The 23,876-nt window shown below is 40.4% G+C and overlaps 1 protein-coding gene and 1 long non-coding RNA gene across 14 annotated transcripts in view; both read left to right on the forward strand.

Moving 5' to 3' along the window:
- The first annotated feature begins 4,627 nt into the window (after positions 1-4,627).
- Positions 4,628-12,746, forward strand: LOC135182226 (uncharacterized). The gene is made up of 4 exons (XR_010305108.1): positions 4,628-4,724; positions 5,511-5,573; positions 11,675-11,753; positions 12,616-12,746. It is a non-coding gene; the product is annotated as an uncharacterized LOC135182226 (long non-coding RNA).
- A 3,679-nt stretch (positions 12,747-16,425) lies between these two features.
- LOC135182515 (uncharacterized) overlaps positions 16,426-23,876 on the forward strand; it is a 98,290-nt gene continuing 90,839 nt past the window's right edge. For all 13 annotated transcript variants that reach the window (XR_010305230.1, XM_064156688.1, XM_064156692.1 and 10 more), the window contains exons 1-2: positions 16,426-16,508; positions 16,605-16,745. The gene's annotated coding sequence lies outside the window, so the exon portion shown is untranslated. The remainder of the gene's footprint in view (positions 16,509-16,604; positions 16,746-23,876) is intronic.

Consider the following 23,876-nt stretch of genomic DNA (forward strand, 5'->3'; position numbering starts at 1 on the left):
CTTTCTCATCATCTCCCCTGCCAAAAGTAGTATGGAAATTTTTCCTGGGAGAGAGCAGGTAAACAAAAGGAAAAGTATTTTTGCTGGGAAAATTTTTGCTGGAAGGAGGCCGAAGGAAGAAAAGCCAACTTCTGGGTTCTTCAGATGAAATCCTTCCAGCTTTGAATGAGACTCAATTAGGAATGGTTATTTAGCTACACTCAGTCCTACAGTAGAGTGAATGAAGTAGCTCTCTGCTGCTTTGGGAAGTTTCTCTGGTGTCTTAGTGACTTTTCTTGTGTGACTACTACAGGCATTTTCTATAGTCCCAAAGATGAAGGAAAAGCAGCAATGAATCAGGTAGCAAAACAAACCCTAATGCTGCAATTGGTTGTGGACTCCAAACTGTTTTGACAATGTCTTGGACCAGAAGCTGTTAAGCTCGGTGGGGTTGTGTCCTTTCAGAAATTAAATGTGTAAAGATACTTCCTTCAGGTATTGACACACTGTAGTGACTTGTTAAACAATGCAAACAGATGGGCTTTTGTTCTGGGTGCTTTGAAGCGGATAATGCTCAAATGATTAATGAGTTACTGGAGAGCAAGTGTAGAGCTAACTATTCTGTATGGCATTCATGAACTGCATGACCATGGCTGTTTGGCTGGAAGAAAACTCAAAAGTCAGAGCTCTGAAAAGCTTAAGCACCTAAAAATATGACACTGTGTTGTGTCTCCAGGAAGCACACAGTAATCTGAAATATCCACCACATATTTAAATTGTATAGGATTATTTATACATTCGTCTGTGTGTGCATTTATAGGGAGAGGTAGAGAAATAAAATTATATGATATTACTGTATTAAACCTCCTTGCAAATATTCTGTAGCAATTTTGTGAAAGTAATGTCCAGAATGAGAGAAATGAACACCCAGCATGGAAAAAAAGTAATCAGATTGTCAGATATCATGCTGATTTTAAAACTCGATCTTCAAGAATTAATGGAGGAACTGGACCATGAAAACCAAGAAATGGGGTCTGAAAATTAACTTGATTAAGAAGATAATGCTCAAGATGTACAAAGGAAGACTGATTAGCATAGATGGGAATATCAGTGAACAAGCAGAGGAATAAATCTAACATAGACAGCTGCTCAGATCAGATCAGAACATATTTAAAAGATGAAAGACAACATAAGGAGCAATTTCTCATTTTGACTGGAGAGGAAGGCCTCCAACTGATGTATTCCTTCTATAAATGGCTTTTGGCCAAGACACAAAGCTTTGTCCATAAGAAAATATGGTAGCTGGTTTTCTTTTATCCTGAAAATCTGTAGAAAATGACAGGAATTCAATTACAAGGAAGGGACACAAAAAAATGTTGAATAAACCAAATTTAATCAGCAAATGCATTTAAGAGCAAAGAAGGTAGTAGATTGGGGCATGAAGTTATAACTGATAGCTTATGCACATGTGAATCAAGGGCTGCCCTGTACCTCACAGTGGCTTTGGTGGGGAAAGACCAACTGTGATTTTTTAATTTTAATGTCTTTTTAAAGGAAAGGCCTTCACCCAATTCAAACTCTGAAAGCATCATCAGAGGGGAGACTGCTGCTGTTTATAAATTAGTACCAGGCAGGTTTAAGAGTGAGAGCACAAAGTCTCCAGATTGTGGGGCATTCTGTGAGAAACTGAAATGCATTATCTCTGCTCTGAAATACATAATTAAAACCAAACCCAGAAGGGTGGCAGATACATAAGCTACAAGGAAATGCATATGATAAAGACAAGGTTAGCTACAAGAGCTTTTTTATTTATTTACTTTTCAAGTTGAAGACAAAGGCATAGAGGAAGAGAACTGACAGATGAAAGACATGAGCTTGTTCTCCGCAGTTTTCCCAGGGTAAGTAAATAAACATATTTTGTCCCCAGAGAAATGACCAAGGAGAGACAGAAGACCTGATCTGGCCAATAATCTGTTGCCATTGTTGCACAGCTTTTTGGTGAGCCTGATTCTGAAGGGCCAGTAGCATAGGGTAGCCTCACCAGCATGATATGTCTGAAGGCATACAGGGTTGGGTATTTTTGGTAAGGCACAGGCAGTCACGGCTGTTGCTATTTTTGCACTGACTCCTCTCTAATCACTCAACACATTTTAAAACAAGATATAATGATAGACTGTGTTGCCAAGACAGAAAAATCAACAAAGTATCTAAGGAAATATGAAAAGAAATGAAAATTCAAAATGTATCTGGAAGAGAAATATCACGGACAAAAAAAACTTTTGATAAAGGTTGTTTCTATAAACTTGGCAATGTCTCTGCTGTAAGTAAATATGACTGTCTGCCTGTCTTGCTTTATGTTCAATACATCCAAAATTCAGGGTGGGGAAATAGAAGAAAGTCTGTTTTCTTGGTAGAGCCAGCTGAGTTTTCAGGCCTAATCCATTCTGAAATTAAAATTAACTCAAATGGTTGGATTCTACCAGGAAATTTTAAATGGAGAATTTCCTTCATAAATATGGATAACAAGAAGACAACTTTTTGGATGTTCTACAAAGTGACTTCCATTAGGGGGAAAAGAAAAAAAAAAAGGGGGAAAAGAAAAAATGTTTTCCCAACAGTTTACAAATGATATCTCTGAATTTCAGATATTATTTTATGTATGATTCAAGACAGAAATCCCAAATCCCCATTACTACCTATGAAATATCTCTGGGCTTATATTAACCATTGAATCATTTTACGTGGAACCTAGAGACAAAGTTCCATTAACTTCAGCACTGCCAAATCAAAAATGAGAAGTTGTAAAACCCCCTTTGATTTAAAGGAGTTAGGAAACACCATGGTTTAGCATTCTCCTTCTAAGCAATAAAAGTCACAGTCCAATCCAAACTGACATAAGTAGAACAACTTGTGCTTCTGATATGAAAGTGTTTTGGTTGCAAGTGCAAATTGTGGTGAATTAGGCATAACTTAGCTGTGCTTTGCTTTCCCGTCTGTTAAACACCATCCTTCCCTCTCAATTTGAGAGAGGAAACAGAGAGAAGGGGCATGTTAATTGCTTTTTATTTAGGTATTTAGAATACATAAAAATGTTTGTTTGGGATTTTTGTTTTGTTTTGTTTTAGTTTTTTTTATTATTGTTTTGTTCATTTGAGTTTGTTTGTTGGTTTTTGCTTTTTTTCCCCTGGCAATTGTAGGACAAATAAATGTCATTTTTATGTTAAAAAAAAAAAAAAAAAGTTTCCTACTGAATCAAGTACGTGGTCTACCAAGCATTGCTGGAGCTGAAGTATGTGACTTTCAGGAAATAGATCACTGGTAATTGGCAGAACTAGATTTATTCTTGAAAGTTTAATTTAAACAGGAGAAGGATTTTTTTCACTGTTGAGGGTGACAGGACACTGGAAGAGGCTGCCCAAGGGAGTTGTGGAGTCTTCTTCTCTGGAGGTATTCAAAACCCACCTGGATGTGTTCCTGTGTGATCTGGTCTAGGTGATCCTGCTCTGCCAGGGAGCTTGGACTAGGTGATTTTCTGAGGGCCCTTCCAGCCCCTGACATTCTATGATTCTATGAAAAAGGTCTGGACACTGGAATGGGCTGCCCGGGGAGGTGGTGGAGTTGCCGTCCCTGGGGAACTTCAAGGCAAGGTTGGACATGGCACTTGGTGCCATGGTGTAGCCTCGAGCTCTGTGGTAAAGGGTTGGACTTGATGATCTGTGAGGTCTCTTCCAACCCTGATGATACTGTGATACTGTGCATCTAACAGTGCATTACCATGCCATCTGCTCAGCAGGAGAGAGTCTGTAGCATGATCACATTTGGTGCAGCAGCTCTAATGTGCCAATGCATAAAGTCAGGAATTTAATTCTGTGCAAGTTTCAGCCCAGCCCCTGAGACAGATCATTGATCGACAGCTACAGTATTTTACTGTGGCTCCTGAAACACATCCTCCTATTTAGCTTCACCCAGATCATAGGTTCCTTCACAGCATGAAGCCCAGCAGAGCAAACTGGGGAAACTCTTACAGATATGTATATGATCTCCCAAAAATGCTGAACTAAGTGCACATGAACTAGGCTGTCTTGTTTTGGTTTGGGTTTTTTTTTTTTTTTTCTGCTGATGTTGCTGTTAGACATCATTAAACAGTTTCATAAGACAAAGCCATACTGCAAAATACATTTGTGGATATTACTTACTAGAGTTCTTTATTAATTAGCTGCACTACAGATTGGTACTGCGTAAAACATGAGATAGATGGATTACACTGAAAAATATATGAAAAAGGGGGGGGGAAACCCTTGCATAGCAGGTCCATGCTAAGTCAGCACAGAAAGTCTTTAATTTTATATGACAGATTTCATAATTAATATGCCATAATGTTTCAAGTATATATAATCATCAGAACTATTTTTCTTTGCACCTGTTCGGTTGACCAATATTGACTAGAAGTAGTTACATAACTGCTTCTCTGTCTGGATTTCTTCATATAATGTCAATGCTGGGTGCTGTTCTGGGTACTCAAAAATATTACAATTAGCCAGAGTGTCTTTTTAGAGTTACCTGAATATGTCATGTGAATTACACTTTCTATTGCTGCTGCAGCAGTAAAATTTGGGGATGTTTCCCAGGATACGCAATTAACGCCTTCCCTTGTGGCATAAATGCTGATGGTCAGACTCGGGCAACGTGTTGCAGCTCTGAGTATTCATCATTCTAGAAACATCTCTGGTACATCAGAGTGCCAGGTAAGCTTTTGGCTGGGGACTTTTTGTTTTGTTTGTAAAATAAAAATGTATGTATAAAGAAATAATAGCAGCAATTCTTATCACATAACTAATGTTGAGAGCAAGACCAGGGAGGGGAGGCTTTCATGATTTTGCCACTAGGAAAATGGATATTAATGTTAGTATTTTTGTTAGTTACGCTTGTCTCAAAACGCCTTTAGAAATAAACTCTGTACTCTACACAAACATGAAAACTGGACATATAGCAGTTCTGATTTTTATCCAAAAATAGTCATCTCAGGTGATTTTCTAATTAATAATATTTGCATTGTAAATAGTACTGGCTCAGTTTTGCATGGAACTATTAAGCACATTGTTCCTTTTAATTTGTCTATGAATACTTACTGATATCAAGCCCCAAAGTGAAAAGCATCCCAAAATAGTTTAGGCAGAATGTAACAGGAATTTGCAAACAGCTAAGTAGAAACAGAGTTCCACAGCAAAGATCACTACAGAACCTCAGTATTAAGGAAGACAAGTATTAAAATCAGTGTTATTAACACATAGCTCAAACCTGAAAGTAACAGAATAATCTATGTTTTTTCCTCAAGTGGACAAACATTTCTCACTTCTCCACAGTTTTTATCCCATCAGTTTCCTGAAAAATGGCATTGCCTTTCTAGTACACCTGCTTATCATAATAAGCCACACTTAAGAGTGCTTAAATTTTCCAGAATGAAACCAATTTTGCAGCTGTGTATATAAAGTCTCTATGTAAAGTATTTTAACATATTGGTACTTTTTCAGGTCTGCAGCTTTGCGCTTATTTCCAGAGACCATCTATACATGGCAGGACAGGTAACCCCTGAGGTACCAATCTCTTTCTTGGTCCCCCATTTGCCCAGACAATGGAATATCAAATCCCTGCCTGACCCATGTACCTTGGCTCTGTCACAAGGAAATCTGGTTGTCCCCACCCCTGAGTTCAGGATTCACTTAAATTCTGCTGGCAGCCAGAAAGTATCTTGACCCAAATGATGTTCAGACTCTAATGAGATTTAATTCTGAACCTGAAATATGGAGGTCAAGTTTGATTACTTACATAAATCACAGAATCACAGAGAATCACAGAATATTAGGGGTTGGAAGAGACCTTGAAAGATCATGTAGCCCAACCCACCTCCCAGAGCAAGATCACTTAGAGCATCACACAGGAACACATCCAGGTGGGTTTTGAATATCTCCATAGAAGGAGACTCCAAAACTCCCCTGGGTAGCCTGTTCCACTGTGGGTTTGGGTGCGTGAACTGAATGTAAAGGAAAAGATTGAAATCTGAGCAAGCCCAGAAACTCTGGGTACACAGTAATTAGCCAGGTGCTCCCCCAGCCACTACATCAATATTACTACATCTAAATTATCATACCTATATAAGAGAATAAACACAGGTAGACTGTGCAGCATCTACGCTTCCATTGGGTCCCCATTAAATAGCTGCAAGGTGGGACAGGAACAATCTCCTGTATCTGTTTCACTGTTGGCACTTCACAGTTGCATTTTAGTTTGAGTGCATAGTACTGAGGAACGTGACTGAGAAATAAGGACCCTCTCCGCCACTGGGATATGGATTGCAAGTTGTGAGGCTTCTACAGGTATGGGCAATAAAGAGCTGAAACACTTAAAGACCTCTACGTTAAAGTGGTACTTATAGGAATATTCACTGTGTTAATTTTTTACAGATTCAGTCTTATTGTAGATTTGTAATCCACTTTTCTATCTAAATTGGTTTTTAAAATGCCATGTTAGAATTATCTTTATCCTGCCAGGTGTAAGAGGAAATACTTGCTAGATTAGTTTCTTTAACTGCCTGATATATTTGTTGCAACTTGAAACAAGAAAACTAACCAGCTAAAATTCCAGTACCTAATATACACCTACATCTTGCTATGCAAAATCACCCTCAGGTAATACCTGTGCCTGTATAAAATAATAAAAGTTAAGGCAAAAAGGAAAAGAGTATATAAAATAGCAACAGCATGTGATACCAATTATGTTACAGCCAAAAATAATACTTCTTGGCATGTTATGCTTAAACTATGGTCTGTTAATGTTACTTGGATATAGGCAGTTTTCAATGTGCATTTAGAAATACTTCTATTTGAGAACTATTAGGAAAATATTTTGAAATTACAATGTTCAAGCATGTGGAATGAGTTACCTCCCACAATTATGTGAACTACTGTACAGCAGAGCTCCATTAGCTTCCCTGCAACTAATGAACCATGTCATTAATTACAGACAGCCAAAATAAAAATTACTCCAAGGCAAGCCAAATATTTACTATAAATAAAAGGCCCAAGAACTACAAAGTAGCCATTTCATCCTAAACCAATTGTGTTTAATTTTACCCTCTTTCTCCTCAAATCTAATTTGAAGCAGATTAACTTGATTTTTTGTATCAAATCTGACAGCTGTAGGTGTACCTCCAATGAGCTTCCATCAGTGACAAGGATCACTGGAAGATTTTCAGTAGAAGTGTTAACTATTTTAAGGATGTGTTTATTAAACTCAGGTGATTTGTTCTCAGGATAAGCTTCTCTTAGACATAGCTGAGAAGCACATTTTCACTGGTTTCCCTTTAATTGTCTCTCTAGCAAAACTGCCTTCAACTCTCAGTGACAACATCAGCCTGGTTAGAGCTAAGGCTGGAGGGCAGAGCCCTGAGACTGCAGGTAGAGTTCCCCTTTGCCAGAGCAGTGGGAGAACAACCTTTTAACCGTCTCAGTTTCTCCTCACTTGCTGTAGTAAATAGGACTTGGCAAGTGCTGCCAGCTTTCTGATGTCTGGGTAAGGATGCTCCTCAGTAGCTGCTGGGGTCTTTGCATGGTTGAACCACTGCCATAGTGTTATGGTACAGCAAAATGGGGTGCAGATCCTAAAAAGTGAGGTAGGGCCAAAGCTGACTGCTGCTGTTGGGTTCGATTAAAGGTGCTAGGGGGAAGAATGCCCACAGGGCATTGGGGCAGTCCGGCTGTTGCCTCAGTGCTGGCGGATGCAGCTGTAAAAGCCACCATACACAGTCTGCCTGCAGGAAATACGTAGCAAAGATGTTTGCTTTCTTCCTCATTTCAGGTAGTCACTTTGAATCATAGAATCACAGAAAGGTCTGGGCTGGAAGGGACCTCCAGAGGTCATCTAGTCCATCTTCCTGCTGCAGTCAGCAGGGACATCCTCAACTAGATCCAGTTGCTCAGAACTCTGTCACACGTCACCTTGAATATCTCCAGGGAAGGGGCCTCAGCCACCTCCCTGGGCAACCTGTTCCAGTGTTCCATCACCCTTTTAGTGAAAAACTTGTTCCTAACATCCAATCGAAATCTGCTCTGCTCTGGTTTAAAGCTGTTGTCCTTTGTTCCATCACTACAGGCCTTTGTGAACAGTCTCTCTCTTGGCCTTCTTGTAGGCCCTCAAGGGTACTGGAAGGCTGCTATTAGGCCTCCCTGGAGCTGCCTCCTCTCCAGACTGAGCAACCCCAGCTTCCTCAGCCTGTCCTTGCAGTAGAAGTGCTTCAAACCCCTGATTATTGTTCTGGCCCTCCTCTGGACTTGCTATATGGTCCTCCCATGTCCTTCCTATATTGAGGGCTCCAGAACTGGATGCTTCACTCCAGGGGAGGTCTCAGCAAAGTGTCAGAATCCCCTCTCTGGATCTGCCGACAGTGCATCTTTTGGCGCAGCCCAGCATGTGATTGGCCTTATGGGCTGCAAGCTCACACTGTCTGCTCAAGTCCAGCTTCTTGTCCATCAGCACCTCCAAGTCCTTTTCCACAGGGCTGCTTTCTGTCACCTCCTCCCCCAGTCTGTATTGATAGTGAGGATTGTTGCAGCCCAGGTACAGGACTCTGGTTTTGTTCTTGTTGAATCTCCTGAGGTTCACCTGGGCCCACAGACCCCTGCCATGGGCACCACTTGCTCCTCTGTGTCTGTTCAGTGGCAGGGTGGGGCAGATGATTATACTTTAATTACACATCTTTCTGTGGATGAAACTTTTCCTTAGGTATCTAAAGAGAAACTCTCCCAGGTCACAAAGTGTTGTAGGGAGAGCAATAGCTGTCAGTGGGTGAGGGCACTGCCTGCCAGCATCACAGTAACTGCACCACAAGCTGTCTGACTTGTAGCTTCTACCCAAGGCCAAGCTCACTGTGCAGCTGCTGTGCTATTTTGCTTGTACATTTGCTATTTTAAGTAAGTTTATTGCTTAATTTTGGCAATGTATTTATTTTCAGCAGATAATGTACAGTTGTAAATAATGAGATAGCTTTTTCTTCTGTGAACTCATAATGGCTTGTGTTAAGTCACAGGATGTGACACTGCTGCAAGTTGCAGCACCGAGTATTTTAGTTAAGCATGATATAAAATATTTGCCCACTACTTTCTCTTTTCTTTTTCCTCTCAAACTACTTTGTTACCTCTCCAAAAGTCGGGCATGAGGGTAGACAGATGCTCTGACCATACAGATAGCAAGAAAGAAGCTTCCCCAATGAAACAGACACATAAAAGTTCCTCAAATATTCACCCCCATGTTTGTAACTTAAGTGTTGGGTGCAATAAAGATAACAGTAGTAGATAAGTAGTTTATCTAAACATATTGCCAAGAACAAAGGCAGACAGAATGATGATAAAGAATTATGCTATCAGGAAGCCAGAAAGTGCCACAATTCAACCAGGTCCTGTATTAATTTCAGTTACTTTCAGTTGTATTCACAGTGATTATACCAAAAGTGAGAAGAACAAGAAGAGGAATTGTGTGGAAACAAATAGCTCAAGCAGGCTTTACTAGGATGTGGGAAAGTTGCTGAAATTCATATTAAAATCAACAAAAGTCTTCAATATATGTCTTGCAGAAGGAGGTTGTGTTTAAAAAGGGAAAGGGTCAGCTGTTAACAAAAATATTTAGGCAATATGAAAAATTACATATAATTTCATCAGGAGCTTGGGACTGATTGCATGAGGGTGTACCGACTTAAAAGTGACAACTTTTACAGCTGAACAATGCGTTTGCAATGAAATCCTGGCTCCTTTCAAATCAATGGCAAAATTCCCATGCGCTTCAATGGGGCCAGGATTCCGTCTATATCCATCTTTTTTTTTTTTTTTTTGTTCTTCCTTGATATTTGTATCACAACTATCTGGCAGGCTATTGTCTGTACAGGTCAGAATTACAGCTTTCTATTCATGTGTCAGAGTTAGGGCACGTTTTCTCATAAAAAAAAACAGAAAAGAGTGAAAAAGTTTTGGGCATACTTGCAGTGCTGTATCTTTCATTTCGTTGTTCAGAGTAAAGAGAAAAGAATTGTTTGCTGCATCTGCTAGGAGAAGGACAAAAATGCAAGCAAAAGGACTAAACGCTGCCTGTGTGTAATTCTTAACTCCAAGGCTTTTAAAGAGCTCTTATTTTCAGCTCTACGTGTATTAAGTTTCAGATATGGGTGTCACGGGATTTAAGTAGAGGCAGAATTACTTCAATGCTGTCTCCTCTTAAAAATGCTTCCTGAATATGGAAAAGTAGTGCATGGTCAGGAAGGAAGGTGACTTTCATCAAACAGATCTGTCATGCAGTGAGACTATTTAACTCATCAAACAAACCCTGGCATTTGTGCCTCTGAATATTAAGCATTAACCTAGAAAAATGAGAGAGATTAATGAAAATTCAAATTGAGAGAAGGAAAATAAGAGATAAACTACTGCTTTGCAGATGAATGAGGGTGTTTTAAAATGCTTGTATCCACAGAGCTTGTCAAAATGCACCAAGAAGTGCCCTGGTAAGTGAGAAATGACACAGAGAAGGTAATAAATGTGAATGGGGAGCTTTGTGTTCCCCCAGTGCACTATTTGTACACTACAAAAGCTTTAAAAGAATTGTAATTCTACACTCACTGTTGCTTATCTTGAGAACAGTATATGCACTCTGCAAGTGGCTATTGCTATTCTGTTTTTAAAGCCCATTTGAGAGCACATGAACGTTACAAAACAGAACATTTCACAAATATAAAGGGGAGCCTTAGAATAAGTAAGAAAACATTCAGACAAGTGAAAATCCTTTAACTATAGTCTAAGAATGTTAGAAAAGAAGCAGCATATCAACTGACTTTAGTTGTTGAAAGTGTTATGGTAGATAAAAGCCATACCCACAGTAGATAAAATACACTTGGTAGTACTATGTGCATCTATCAAAATAATATATTAACAGTGAGTGATTCCACACAATAAAATGATAATTACATACTACTGATCCCCAGAAGCAGTTCAGCTCCAGGCTAGAGGCAGAGCGAATCCAAGAACAGACTATTTGTGGATATGGTCAGTAAATAAGACAGAGCTCATAGCTCTTCTGACATATTCTTAACTCTTCGTGTTACCATTATCCTAGATAACAAGTTATTTCAGAAGGACTACTGTCTCATTAACTTCCTAGACAGCTAATACAATCAGCTATGTTTGTTGTTTAAAACAAATGTGGACATAAATTCTCAATTTTGCAATAGGTAAAGCTTGCACAATCCATGATTGAGAGGTTACGATTTGTCTGTCCTTTTTTTTTGGTGGAGTGCATGAGCATAGCATTTGTCATGTAAGTGCTGTTGGAAATATTTGTGAGTACATCATAAATATTCCATACCACACTGGTCATTTCTGAATGCCATATCAGCAAATATTTCTGCTAGCAGCCTCTTTCTGCAGAATATTAGTAGAAATTTAACACACTTGGGAAGTGCAAACGCCAAGGTTGACGAGCCTGGGATCGGTGCCAGTACAAAAGCAGTTAGAGAGTTTTCATACCAGCCAGTTCATATCCTACAAGCTGGGAAAGCAGCTAAGGAGAACACATCCCTTCATGTAAAATGGAGTGGGGCAAACATCATAATTACTGATAGAAAAGGATGCCAAACATATCATCTCTCTTCTCTTTTCAGCTGGCTGATGGAGGAGAATAAGAAATCCTTTCTAAGCAGAAAAAATCATCCTGTGTTTCCTTTTCCACACTACTTCAAGGTCTCTTTCTCCTGATTTCGTTGTCTTTCTCAGTGATTTGCCAAATGGTCTTTTGCTTGCTGCAAACAAGGATCACAAAACTGTTCTTTTTCCTTTGGCATAATTGCTTTTTTTTTAAAAAAATGTTTTATTTTATATATAATGGTAATGATGAAAACTTTGTAAAAGCAGGAGCCTTAGATTCACAAAGAAAAACTGCAGCAAATGTGATTAGGAAGCTTGCTGTAAGTCTCACTGACTGCCCATATTTAATGTGGAAACCACAGAGAATCACAGAACGCTCTGGTTTGGAAAGGACCTCCAAAGGTCCAACCTCACCCTACAGTCAGCAGGGGCATCTTCAACTAGACCAAGTTGATACTTAATGTGTTGCTTTTCAAGCTGTAAGAAGATCACAGTTGAATTGTGTTTACATCAAGAATCTCTTTATGATGTTTCCATAAAATTCAAGATAGTGAAAATTATTAATTCTGTTTTGGGAGGAAAAGTTGCCAGATATTGCCAAAGAATTATGTGGAGCTTAAGTGAGTTTTGATGCTCCTGCCGTTACCTACAAAATGAATTTTCCCATGTGCTTTTGTGATGACATCTAAATCTGTATCAAGCATTAAAACCCATGACACTTACAAAACAGAAAGATTATAATGAACAGTGGTTGAGCAAATCAAGGCTATTCTCTCTAGGGATAAGGAAATGTTGTGGTGATCTAATTGATTTACTTTGTATGTGGAAGACTGATAAAATTGCCCTAGACAAGCTCTTCCCACTGTCAAAAACACAAAACTAATTTCATATAATGCATATCCCAGGAAATTAGAAGCAGGTCGGAACTTAACATAAAACTACTATATTTCATCCAAAGGGAATGTGCATATTGAACCGACTATACGGAAGTCTCGGGACAGGGAGAAGATCAGCCAGCTCTTGATGCACATCCCCTTTCCTGAAGTGCTTTTCTGCAACATACCTGAGTACCCATGCAAAGGACATCTGCCAGAGGTAAGAAACGTAAGAAGGAATTGCTATTGCCTGTTCAAATCAAAGGGAGTAGTTTACAGACTGTCCAATGGGACAGCCTCATCAGTGTTACTCCCACTCAAACAATTCTGAGTTTAATAGATTTGAGGGACTAAATTTACAAAGAGAAATGCATGCTTACTTGCTTCACTGGCTGTGACTATGTACCCTTAGCAGTAAGGTTTGCAGGACAAGGTGACTCTTTTCTTGCCCCCTTTTTTTTTTTAATATCCCCTTGTAAATATGGTTTGTTAATCCCTGCAATTAAGTACAAATAATTTTAAAAGAGTCATACACCTAAGAAGAAAATACTTCTCCTTCTTACTGTAAGCATTAAGGCTTCCCTGGCAAGGAATTCAGGTTTTCTGCTGTTCCAGCAGATCGTTTGAAACTGAGGAACCACATTAGCACTTCTGGAACAAGGACTAAAAGGAGCAAGAGCATGAAAAAGCATTACAGAAGCCTTCCTTAGAAATGTAGTATAGAAGACTGACACTCAACAGGCAAATAAAAGAGACTGCCTAGGAGTCATTTTTGAGTTGCAAAGCTTTTCCGTCCCCTGGTGCTAGTTGGCTCCTGGAGTAGTGTGATCAGTAGAGAGCATCAAAGGGTGCAGTTGAGCTTTAAGCATTTAGTTATCAGTAGTGGCAGGAGCCAAGAGACCACTTCTGCCAAAACTGGTAGAACTCAAACTTTTTTGCAACTCTTCCCCTCACTTCAATCTTCCTAGCATAGAAGGGAAGGTAAAATAGAAAGAGTATCTGCTTAATATGCCACAGTGCAGAAAGAGTCAGTCTGTTGGCAACCTCTGGAGATGGGTCCAATGAAGGTCTTGGGGATGGCTGGCACAGCCAAGCACCTGACCTGCAGGAGGTGAAGCATCTGTTGGCTGCAATGAGGATCTTCAGATTCATTGGCTCAGTTAACACAAATCTTTCCAGAATACGTATACAGGGATTCTGGTATATTTTATATCTGTATATTCAGGGCCTGGGCATTATTCATTACAATTACATTTCTAAGAGTGACAAGTAAACCTTCACCCTGCTGTTTAGCCCCATCTGCTGTGTCTTGCCTTGTCTTGTCTGTGTATCTAAGCCAACAATGAGGGAACTTTCTTTTCTGCTTAAGCAGATGTTTAACTTTCAGCACTTAAGATGACCTCCTGACATAGGTTTGAAATTCTGGCCCTGATGAAATGGGTGGAAGTTTTGGCACTGATTTCGACAGAGCAAGACAGAGCATTCCAGGTGCTTTACTCAAAGCATATAAAATTACACAGCACAAGCCCTTCCTCTTTCTCGACTTCTCAGTCATCCTAGGCATCACTAAGTGATAAACACAAAAATCTTGGGGAAACAAAATGGCATCTTAAAAAAGGCTCCTACATGAATGATTAAAATACTTTTTAATATATATAATAGGTACGCCTATGCACACATGAACACACATATATAAGATGTCAATGGGATCAAAGCTTTTCTACAGCACTTTAATAGGTGGCATGCACCCTCAATTATCTACTAAAATCCAAACTTGTACATGCACGTGCAGGTGCTGGGAGCTGCTTTTTCATATTGTTGGCACAGAGCCACATAGTAGAGCTGTACACCTTCATTTTTTAACAAGCCTGTGTTTTCTCAGGTGTTCATTTATCTCTGTGAAGAAGTTTCTCAGACCTGTAACCTCAAGTTTAGTATGCTAATAGGAAGAGATGCTCTCACTGCCAGTAAACAGGCCTTGTTCTGTCTGAGATGCAAGGATGTAACAATAGGATCAGTTCATACTTTTTACAAATACGTTTTGCAAATGTAGGGATTGTGCACATGCAATGGTAAAAACTGGCATTTAAATAGGCTACAGAATTATGTGGTAGGTTTTTTTAACCACTCTTTTGCCATCAAATGTGGATAAATTTCTAAGAGACCGGTTTGGATTCAGTCTAAAAGATGCTGTCCTAAGGACATGAACAACTCTATGAAATATGTGGCCTCTGTTGTAATGCCTCTTTTTGACCTTAGAAATCTCTGAGTGCACGTTGGATTTGGTGACACAAATATACTGTGAATGTTTTTTTCTTGAAAAAAAAAACAACACAAAACTGGTTTGGATGATGAAGCAGAGCAAAGGAAGGTGCAGATTACTATCCATGTGCTTAATGTAAGCACACTGCTTAAATGGGCTGGTCTTTTCATTCACTCTTATGTTTGAAATTTCCAGAGTGGATTGAATGTATTTTTCAGTGATTGACTTGCTCATATTTAACATCTTTTTGGCATCTTGAGAAGTATCTCCATTCTTGCTACTTAAGCCCTATTACAACTGTGATTTTTCTGCAGGCAGTATTGTCAGTTCTCATTGCTCTCAATAATCTGCATTTTGAAAGCGACACAACCTAGGAGTTAAGTTATGGATTTTTCCATTCTCTGAGAGGCCTTTGCTTTTCTGCAGCCATCTACTTCAAAGGTTCATACCTTCTCCTCTGCAGTCAGTAGAGTTTTATTATTGTCTCTCACAGGCTAGGGACAGGGTTCTGGTTTTTCTTTTGTGCATTTATTTGATCCAAAGAACTGGTCTTGTTATCTAAACTGAAAGTCACTTTCTCATCCATTAGTCAATGTATTTTAAAGATCAAAAGTTTGGGGATTTGTTGTTGATGCTAATCTCAGAACATTTTTCTTTATTTGCTGCTCTTGTAGGTTCTGTGTTTGAGAATTTGCAAAACTTGTTTTCAATGTCAACATCCAAGTACTTCCCATAAATAAAAAAGCTGGAGTCACTTAAAATAGTTTCAAAGACTTCCCTGCACAGACTCAGATGGAGTAGTCTGTAGTTTCCTGGTATTAATCTATGGTTTTATTTTACACTGTAGTATTATGTTGCCATTTGGGTTTTTTTCAGTCTTTTTGGATCACTGTAGAAATATATAAGGTTATGAAAAAAAATTATCTCTTTAAAGACTGCTAAAATCCTTCTAATTTTTTTGCTTGCTTTTATGGGTAGTATGGAAGATACACTGTTTTCAAATCTCATTAGGATCAAAAATGTTTAACTCCTACCTATTGCAGAGTTTCCTGAATGAGCCTTAAAAAAAAACCCAAAGGCCAAACAAAAATGTAGATTGCTTAAAACTATATTTTTTCGAAACTTTAAGATGAGAATAACTTTCAGTCATCAATTACTTCTAGGAGGAGGACATATGATGGGAGCAACTTTTTGGGAAGAAAATCAATGTGCAGGAGTATTTAGCTACCCAAGGGTATCCCAGCATTTTGTGAACAACTTAACAGTGCATGTGTCCACTGCATGGAGCAGCAGAAGCCATTAGTAGTACTCTGAGAAAATACTGTGGCTCCCCAGCACCAGCTAACATGGGCTGCCTTTGACAGTGCTTGTTCTGTACCTGTAAATGTCCTTGAATGATGTATGTGGCTCTGTTGCTGCCCTTGCTGACTCCCTGTGTCCTACTGTGGCATCACCTGACAGCAAGTGATGCACGGAAGCACAGATAAACACTAAAGATATTATTTTCCAGAAACTTGCTGCCACAGGCAGTGCACCACCAACAGGTTGCTCACAGCTTTAATGTTTATTGTCTCCCATGATGTGTCCCTCCAAAGCCAACGGCAAATTCATGTCTGCTTTCTCCAGACTCTAGAGAATTGCAACAGTAGTGGAACACAGCAGCATTACAGCCTCCTGCTGTCAAGTACCTGTGGATCCTGCATGAGGAGTGAGGTATGCCCCCAACAGCTTTGCAAATTAAATTTGAGTTGCAAATGAAATCTGTTATTTCTCTTAATGTGTCATTTAAAAATCTTCCCTTTGAAACAGCAATGCTTTCCTCAAAGCTGTTGTCATACACTAAGGGGCATCTCAGAGCATCAGCGACGCTACCACTAGACTCAGCCCTGACACCACGAAGATCCAGGACCACCCAGGTCATGCTGCCATGTTCACTGCTCATCGGAAAAGGTAGGATCCATCCCTCAGTTTCAGTTATTCGTTCTCTTTCCTGCTGTTTTACAGTAATTGTTTTTTAGTAATTTTTTATGCCTCAACTCCTCTTTTCAATGGATTCAATGGTTAGCTTATTCTCTCATTTCTGGTATGGATTACTTCAGTCAAAGTGCCGCTTTCTCTTTAAATAGAGCAGAGTGAACCCTCTTGAGAAAGGATTTTAACAGTTCTGTTGGTTTACTTTGGTATTTGCAACCATTTCATTTCCTTTCTTTAAGCTTTCATAAAAGGGATGTAAAAATTATTATTTGTGGGCATGGTGATAGGAAGAATAAGGGCTGTAAATATGTACAGGCACAACATTTACACTAAAATGCTATGTCTGTTTATCTTGGATACCGTATCTGAATTGGGTACTCCCTAATCTGGGGAATGAGAGATAACATGGCGTTCAGGTGGGCAGTAATACCACACATTTACTCTGAAGGGGAAGCTGTAGTTTCATGGAGCTAATAGGAGACTTTAAAGTAAATGCATTTGTGGAGAAGAAAAAAATTAAAAGGTGGAAATTGTTTCCTAACAAAAGGGTTGTGACTGTCAAAGGAAATACCAGACTGGGATAACTAGCTAAGGTCTAGTTTGTTTTTTCCTGGTTTGGGGGGTTGGTTTGTTTGTGGGTTTGTTTGAATTTTTAATTGTTGTTGTTTGTTTCTATAGAGGAATTTGTTTATAATCCTCTTTAAACTTCCCCTTGATTTTTTTTTTCCCCAACGAATGACCATCTATTTGTAGTTTTCAGGTAGTGTCTTTGCAACACAGTTTACTCTCCCACTGGTGTGTGTTCCTCCCCAGTAAAAACCACAAAGCAAAGCACAGGGTTCAAAAACCATGTACTCCTAAGCACTTTCCTAGGAATTTTGCTGAGCTTAAATGTCTTCAGTACGTGTGAGAAAGTACCTTGCCCTTCCCTGGGCAGCAGAATGTTATATAATGGAAGAAATATTATTCTTGGCATGATAATTAAAAAGAAATAGCACATTTGAATAGTACTAGCCCACAAAACAGGAGGCTTACAGCTGGCAAGCCATATAACATTATTCTAGGAGAATTTTTTTTTCCCACTATGGTAGGACTCACATGGGTGATATGTCAAGAGCTTTGGTTAGTTTTTAGTGTAACATTAATACAACTGAAACCATAAAATTTTATTTCACATAGTAATTCTGCAGAAGTAATTTTCTTCTGGTTTCAACTGGACAACTGAAGTGAAGCCTGCACATACTGAATCCAGAAATACTTCATAACAATATAATGATTTCTTAATTTTTCTATGAGATTTCTTCTATCAGGCACAGCATATTAGAGGTTGTAGGTTTTCTTTCCCATTCGGTGCTATAGCAAAGCTAATACAGTTCAGGCTTCTGCTGTTCTTCCAGGCAGCACAGCCCTGCCTGGAGATGTCATTCCAAGCAGTGAAGTATCTACCACTTTCATGGGTAATTTGCACTTTTATTAAAGATCCATTAAAAAGTGTACCTTGAGCATCCTGCAGAATAAGTATGGAACCTTGGTGAGGCTGTGCATCTCTGGAAATAGGTGCACATTTTTTAGTTTTTATTTTTAATGCACTCATTTACACAATGATCTCAGTATTTGGACATGGATAAATGCCACAAATTTTCTTTAAACAGCTATATCCTCAGAGTGCATAGCCAGTACCAATAGCACAAAGGACCTTCTGCAGGAGAACCTGTTCAGCTGATGAAGCTGTACTACTGCCAGAAAGAGGCAGGGTGTCCCAGACTCTGTCATTCTCTATTTTTCCAGCACATTCTCATGTGCCCCTAGTGCAGATGTAATCACAATATCCTCCTAAGACAATATCTTTAACAAAAAGGAATAGAATAACCCCCCTCAAATCCATTCATTTCAGTTCTGTTGAAACTAATTATCCGATAATATAATCCATCTCTAACAATATATTCAATTATTTCCAAGTTAGGGAAATCAATAGGGTTTTAGCAATTCTTAGTTCCAAGGAGATGGGTGTAAGTACTGTCCCCTTTTCTCACAGGTGCTCAGCTCAGCAGCACCACTGAAGATTCTATAGCCAGGAGCTGTGATGTCCAGCTGGCATGCTAGGGAGCAGTTGCAACATCAGCTTCTGATGGAGAAAGCTCGGTGTTAACCTTCAGGGTGTTATTGTTGGGAGCTAGTAAGGGCATTCCTTGCATGCTTCTGTACAAGTATTTGGAAAGAGGGTGGGTGGCCACACCTTTCAGAAGCCACAGAAGGGGATCATAGTTCCTACCTGCTCTTCCTACTCTATATTGCCATTATCTCTTCCTCTACTGTAGGTGCAAGTAGTCTGTGAAACAAAAAAAAAACCCACATTAAATCTCCTGATGGGGGAAAAAACTATAAAATTAGTCTTCCCCACTCCACTATATAATGGTATTAGGTGTTACTGAAGATGTCAGAAATACTGGGAGAAAGAAAACCCTGTGTGATCTTTCTTCTCTCCCACAGCACATAGAATGACCTGGGCTCACACCAGCCCATACAGAGGCTCAGGATATTCAGGCTGAGGAAACCTGGGGAGGAATATAGTCTGTGATGGAAACTCAAGGGAGTTTCTGAAACTACAGGTCATTCAAAGGCTGTTGGTTTACATTGTGCATTATAGTGTGTGTGTACATGAGGCTGGTGGGTTTCTTAGGCACTGGTAGCCTTTTGGAGGTTGTAGTGTATTCAAAAAGGTTTGTTTTTTGCATCATGTGGCTACAGTCATTTGGAGCCCAATCGTGCACTAAAGAACATGTCAGGAAACCACAAGACATAGTTTCTCTGTGTGGCGATAATCTGCAGGGAGCTTGGATAGCTGTAATGGTACATTGCTGCTTGCTTTATGTCTGGCTTCACATTAACTCTTCAATTTGCTTGCTTTGGCTTCCCTGACTGTTAAATGCATACACGCAGGGTCGATTTGACATAGTAAAAATTCAGTTTCTGGGATCAGCTCCTTAGTGGAGCACCTCGTGCCGGTTCCTGCTCCTGCGTGCTGCATGGAGTTGTGTGCACTGCGCCACTGGGGTAAGTCACCAGCTCACCTTCCCTTGATAATTTTCCGTGGCAGTGACTAATTCCAGAGGCATTGCTAAAGAGCTAGGGATTCTCGCCTGAATAAGAGTCACTATAAAATTACAAGTATTATTTTTAACTGTTATCAAATGAGCTTTAAAAGATCTCTGTCTCTCCCCACAAATCAGGACAGTGCTTGCAAGGCTGCAGAAGCAGCATTTCCTCTCTCACCCATAACATATGATAAGGTTTCTCAGGCCTAAGAGATGCAAACTGTATTGACCTGGGAAATAAGATCCAGATGAACTTGCTGATACTGGAGGGAGCTTTGACCAATTGTTGCTAAATCTAATTTCTCTTCTAGTATTTACTGATGCTTTTATTTAAGCAAATGTGTTTTAGAGACATTCTGTTCTATTCTGTGTCTAGTAAAAACAGACAGAAATGTCTGCAATAAAAACACCCTGCTATTTTAAATATATTTTTCTTGATTATCATCAAAAGTGAACTTAAAAAAATCTGCATTTTTCCACATTAAAACCATCCAACCTCAGATTTACACTGTCTATGTGTAAATTAGATTGAGGAGAGACAGGCAAAGAAGAGCCAAATATTAACAGCAAGAAACAGAGTTTCTGGCAGAGATCACAGCAGATACCTTCTTGTGTAATCTGCTGTGTTACCTTGACTCATAAAATGGAAACTGGCCTGAGAACTAGGTGACAGAAAGACAAAGATGCAGCATGTGGGAAAAAAAATAATCAAAGTAGTGATGTAGCTTCATCTACCAGAAAATATTTGGCTTGGCTGGAGAGCCAGTTTAAGGTTTAAGCAGCTCTTGATTTTTCTCAGGTTGGTTTATGCATCATTAACACGGACCATACTACAGCTAGCTCAGTCACACAGAAGCTGTTCCCAGAACCTCAGTATCTTGAACTAGGCTAGAGGTGCAGGTCAGAATAAATATACGATGTTTATAATTTATACTTCAAGTGAATAACGCTGCATTGTCAAATCTCAATTAGCCGTGGTCGCTTATTTGCTCTAAGGATTATCTTTGCCATAGACCCCGAGCACTTGAATCTGGCAGATTTTTATAACTGAGATAAAGCATTGTGCAAACAGGGCTCTCTCGCCCCCGGGGCCGGCTCAGCTCCGGGCACGGCTGGCGCAGAGCCTCGCAGGCTTCCAGGGCCGGCTCAGCTCTGGGCACGGCTAGCGCAGAGCCTCGCAGGCTTCCAGGGCCGGCTCAGCTCCGGGCACGGCTAGCGCAGAGCCTCGCAGGCTTCCAGGGCCGGCTCAGCTCCGGGCACGGCTGGCGCAGAGCCTCGCAGGCTTCCAGGGCCGGCTCAGCTCCGGGCACGGCTGGCGCAGAGCCTCGCAGGCTTCCAGGGCCGGCTCAGCTCCGGGCACGGCTAGCGCAGAGCCTCGCAGGCTTCCAGGGCCGGCTCAGCTCCGGGCACGGCTGGCGCAGAGCCTCGCAGGCTTCCAGGGCCGGCTCAGCTCCGGGCACGGCTAGCGCAGAGCCTCGCAGGCTTCCAGGGCCGGCTCAGCTCCGGGCACGGCTGGCGCAGAGCCTCGCAGGCTTCCAGGGCCGGCTCAGCTCCGGGCACGGCTGGCGCAGAGCCTCGCGGGCTTCCAGGGCCGGCTCAGCTCCGGGCACGGCTGGCGCAGAGCCTCGCAGGCTTCCAGGGCCGGCTCAGCTCGGGGCAGCGCGCGGCGCCCAGCCCCTCAGCCAGCCGGGCCAGGCCCCGCGCGGGGGAAGCTGGGCCCCTGGCACAGGTCTCCGCGCGGGGGAAGCTGGGCCCCTGGCACAGGTCTCCGCCGGGGGTCGGCCGTGCTCTGCGCTGGCACCCCAGCCACGGCCCCCCTCGTTCCAACCCAGCACCTCTAAACTCCTTGCCCCAGAGGAAGCCTGGCTGTGCGGGACCTCAGCCACGCCAGCTCCCCCAGCCACGCCGGCTCCCCCAACCTCGACCCTCTGCACCAAGGCCTGCCCCTCCATTTCCCGGCCCTGCCGTGACGCAGATCCAGCCCCATACGGGCAACAACCGTCCCGCCAGTGCGCGACATGGCTCCAGAGCTTTTGAGTGTGACCCTAGTGGTTCGAGTTGGTAAGTACTGGTGTACCCAGAATGAGTTAGCCCTCGCTCTGGGCAGGGACATTTTGCAGTTCTATGGAGTGCTGAAATGGATTTTTCGTAATTTTACTCATTAGAGAATTTTCTCCCAAGCCTTTAGGTAAACCCAGTTAAGGATAAAATAAAGATTGACAAATATTGCTTTATTACTGGAGAAAGAAACAATGTAGCCGATGAATAGTAAATTAGGCCGAGTAGTTGTTATCCTCCTTGGTTTGAGTGCCTCTTTGGTAGGAAGAGTAGCACCTCAGCAGGACTTGGCTGGCCGTTCAGCTGGTGTACAGATAGAGTCCCCTCGGGAGGCACTGTGCTGTGTTTGTATATGGCACAAGCAGTTGTTACTCACATAGCAGTGATCTCAGTCATAACAGGAAGGCGCAAGCTTAAATATGAAATGTATGCAAGAACACACGTTACAATCCTAGAGTCGTTTAGGCTGGGAAAAAAGCCTTTAAGATCATCAAGTCCAGTTGTTAACCTAGCACTGCCAAATAAAGTTTAGATCAGGTTAGCATATGAGAGACAAAAGATTTTTCCCTTGTAAATAGGAGCCTGAATTGGAAGTTAAAAATACTTTCTGTAAAATACTGCCCAAATGTAAATGTTTGGGTTTTTTTTTCCAGACAGTGCAGATGTCTTATGATAAAAAAAAAAACAACAAACAAAAACACACCAAAACCCCAAAGCTGCAAAACAAAAATGTTCAAAATACTTTTCTCGAATTCTGTGGGTGGGTATAATAGTAAATAGTGTTTCTGCAGGTAGTAGGGGTTAAGCAGGCTCAACTCTGATGACTATTTCTAGCTACAATAATATATTCCAGAATGTCTTGCAAGACATCTTATAAATGTGAATACAGCAAAACTGAACATTCTTTTACACAGGCAGGCCTTTTCCTTGAGCATAAATATTCTTAATCTGTTTTTTGGAGATAAAGCCTACATCATTACCAGACCAATGACAGGAATTTCTCTTTGAAAAGGAATCCATGTTAATGCTGTGTCTCTGAAGCTTATAACTTCCAGTGAAAATTTTGCTGGATATTCCATGCAAATAGCAAATCACAACACCTAGAACCTTTGAAACCTTATGCAAAATTAATATTACATAAAGTTAATAATTTTTTGTGCAAATGATTTGAAGGTTTTATGCTTAAGGAGTTGCAGTTCCCTTCCAGATTTTTTAAATAAATCATGCCGTTAAATCCCATGGAATCAAATGGAATTCAGAACTACAATTAGAAATAATTGTTTTTACTGTTAATATTTTAGCCTCTTAATTGTGGGTTTTTTTATATAAGCTTCTTTCCAAATTTAAAAGTAAGAAAGTAAGTATGCAAGTAATCGTATTCCTCGAGTAGTGCATAAATGAGAACACTACCCAAAACTGTAAACAAAGTCAGAAGTCTAACCATAGTATATAACATAACAAGGATATCTTGTAGTAGTTTTAGAAGACATTTTTCAACCAGCACTGTGCTTTAATCTATACAGTAAACAAATAATTCCATTAGATCTGGATGTTTTTTAAGTTGTTTGAAGATGCTTAGCTCAATTGAAAGAGCTTTAAGGTATTCTTTGCTTTTTCTTATGACAGGTAATATAAAAAAGTAAAAGATTTCCCCATATAACAGTAGCTGCTGGTGTCCTGTGTCAGAGTATTAACCTTTTTAACCCTGTCAGTTGGTTGGGGCCAGGAAATATAGACTAGTCTTTTACTACTCTTCTGTGTGTCACAATTTTATTACGCACTGCATTTTTACTCTTCTGAAGTGTCTATAGTACTAAAAAAAATAGTCTTTTAAAGAGAATGCAGTGTTACATCGTCAGAAAGGTATGTAGGACTGAATAACATATATTTTATCAAAGTGATGTCTTTCTTCATCCAGATTGCATTATTGTTGGTCTGTAAAATCTTAACATCA

The sequence above is a fragment of the Pogoniulus pusillus genome, chromosome 16 (assembly GCF_015220805.1).
Source record: "Pogoniulus pusillus isolate bPogPus1 chromosome 16, bPogPus1.pri, whole genome shotgun sequence".
In the NCBI taxonomy this organism is placed as follows: domain Eukaryota; kingdom Metazoa; phylum Chordata; class Aves; order Piciformes; family Lybiidae; genus Pogoniulus; species Pogoniulus pusillus.